The sequence below is a fragment of the Macadamia integrifolia genome, chromosome 11 (genome assembly GCF_013358625.1).
Source record: "Macadamia integrifolia cultivar HAES 741 chromosome 11, SCU_Mint_v3, whole genome shotgun sequence".
Lineage (NCBI taxonomy): Eukaryota > Viridiplantae > Streptophyta > Magnoliopsida > Proteales > Proteaceae > Macadamia > Macadamia integrifolia.
Genome location: NC_056567.1, coordinates 16406169 through 16409060, shown reverse-complemented (window position 1 = coordinate 16409060; position 2892 = coordinate 16406169). Strand labels below are relative to the sequence as shown.

General features: G+C 38.6%; 1 pseudogene; it reads right to left on the bottom strand.

The window, feature by feature from the left end:
- Positions 1-135: 135 nt before the first annotated feature.
- Positions 136-788, bottom strand: LOC122093219 (annotated as a pseudogene).
- Between the last annotated feature and the right edge of the window lie 2104 nt (positions 789-2892).

The window sequence follows — 2892 nt, the reverse complement described above, 5'->3', positions numbered from 1 at the left end:
TAAAAAATCCACTTATAACAAGACACAAGCTACAAACACAATTATAAAATAACAGATAAGTGTTTTTATTTCATTTTAGAGATCTATAACAATTACAAAAAAAAAAAAAAAAAAATTAAGACAAATTAAGGAAACTTAGGCCATGGTCCATGTAACATCTACCACACCTGTGTCTATGTTAAGCCCCAAATCGTTCCACACAGCATTAGAAGCATCAACTATATTGTTATTACATGGAGGTTGGTTAGCATGCTCTTGGTCACAACCGTGCATTGAGTCGCACTCATCCACAACCTTTGCTGTTGTAGTTATTCCATTATTGGCAGTTATCTTGATCATCTTCCCACAACGACTACCACCGGCATACCATCCTGTGGAAAGAGCCACGACACGTTCGGAGTTGGAATGGTATTCCTCATCACATTTTGAAGCACCTCCACCATCACCAGCCCCTCAAAATTGTTGTTTGTAAGTTTGGCAGCTGTGGAAGAAGTGACCTGAGGAGAGCATTCATATGTAGTATAGGTATTGCTCCCACAGCTGAGGGTGCCGGCCGGACTGCATCCATTGCCGCCACCGCTGCCACCACCGGGGGATAGGGATGGGTTGTTGGAGCATATGTGGGTGCCAAGATCAGGGTCGTCATTGCACATTCCATTGATGCAGGTGAGCTAACCACTGCAATCGTTGAGAGTGTTACATGACCCTCCACAGGAGGAGATAGCATTTGTAAGGTAAGGAAGCAGCATAAGGATAATTGAGAGGGGAGCTAACACTGTCAAGGCCATTGTAATACTTTCCTGTTGATGAGACTTTATGGACAAGTACTATTGGTTGATAGGTTGAGTTAAAGTGGTGGAAGGAGGGCCTCTATTTATACTGGAGAGCTTAATTAAGATCGATCTTTCTCTGCAATCAAATCAAGTTCTCATCTTTTATTTTTTTTTCTTCTTCTGATTATGACATTTCTTTTCTAATGTCTTAGTATCATTCCCCGAAAAAAATTTCTCCCTTTTTTTCCGCTAAAGATTCATTATATTAAGAAGAAAGAAAGAATGTACAGTCAAATAGAAAAGAAAAAGAAAATAATACCACCGTCATACAAGAAATAGACTAAAGAAAAATTAGATCAGTCCCACTTTCGGCATTGCCATCAGCAGGAGAAGACCCCCTTAAATCTTAGTCTAATACAAAATCTATAAGTTCATAAAGCGATATCTTGGATGCTGGGTAACATCCAAATCCAATTCCATTGAAACCAACCGAAGCCAAGCTTCCACTGAAAAAAATTTCTCCCTTAACCATCCCTAAAACTACACTAATTTGACTGGAAGTCTTTTATTCTTTCTTTCGTGGCTAATACGATACGTGCTCGCTGGGTGATAGGCATTGTGACCACTTTTGTTTCTTAAGTGTGACAGAGAGATATGGGTTGGTGCTAGCAGATTGTCCTTTCTCATTGACTAGAAAACAGTTGCCTCAAAGTCTTTCCCATTAATTGCTATTTCTTGGTGATTGTCCAATAGACTAGAATTATTTTTATTTATGGAGGCGTGGATTAATTTTAGTTCATGATTTTCAGAAGGAAAAAAATGAAATTTTTTTTTTTTTTTTTTTTTACTCTTTGTTTTTTACTTATTTCTACTGTTTGGGGCTGTTGAAAGTTCTTTCTTTGTAGACTTTTGTAGTTGTTGAAAGTCTTCTCTTATTTCTGATAGACCTTTGTACACTTATCTTCAAAGGATCAAACCCTAAGTAGTTTGTTTTTTGCTAAAAGGTGATTTTATTAGAAAAAATAAAAAAGGAATACATAAAAAGCAAAATAGAAAGGAACACAGCCGAGATAACTAGAGCAATTTATAAACTCCACCTTTGGCATGATCATCAATAGAGAGAGCAAGTCACGCCCTAGTAGAATCTGAATCTATGCTTATCCATCGTGTCATTCACTAACTCCATCTTGATGTGTCTCGGGAAGGACATCGAAGTTTCCGAAATCCCATATTTTGAGACCTTCTTTGCAAGAAAATCCACAACCGCATTAGCTTAGCGAAAGCAGTGGGAAATTTTTCAAGAGATTGAGTTCAAGAATGGAAGTACAGACATCCATCTTTGGAGAACAAACCACGGGATCTGGTTCTTCTACACTGCAGACACCACATCAGCAGAATCAGACTCAATCCACACTCCCCTTACCCCTGAATTCTTGGCCACCAGAAGCCCCTCCAAGACCGCCTCAAACTCAGCTTCGAAGATTTTTCTGATGCCCAAGAAAATGCTGAATGAGTTGTAGACCTGACCTCCACTATCGCGAACAATACCACCTGCACCTGCCTTTCCTGAATTCCCAAGGGAACTACCGTCAACATTGATTTTAATCCAGTTCGGTGGAGTTTTACACCATTGCATTTCCAGAGGGGTAACGAAATTAGGGGTCTCCATGGATAAACCCAATTTCCTGCACCATAAGATGTCAGTGATATTCTTCACCTCTCCCTTCGATCTGCCCAAACAAAGACCAAGCCCCAAGTAGTTGTTTGTCCCATTAATTATTTCTTAAGATTATTTCGTAGATTACATGCATATGATATATGTAATTCCAATTTTTGCTCCCTAACATTGATTTATTTTCTTATAATTCGAGTTCTAATGCAAAAAATGTGATTGGGTAGGAAAGAGTCAGCATTCACTAGCTTTTGCCAACCAATCATATCATTGTCAAGTATATTCCCTTGAGTAATGTTGAAGAATTCCAAGAACGATGGATTATAATTGGGTCAAGAATGATCGATTATAATCGGACCAGACTAGATCTTGAAATATTTATATTAATCAGACTGAGTCAATTCAAACTTTAAATGGTCGAGCTTCCAGGACAAGTGTCTTGGTTGA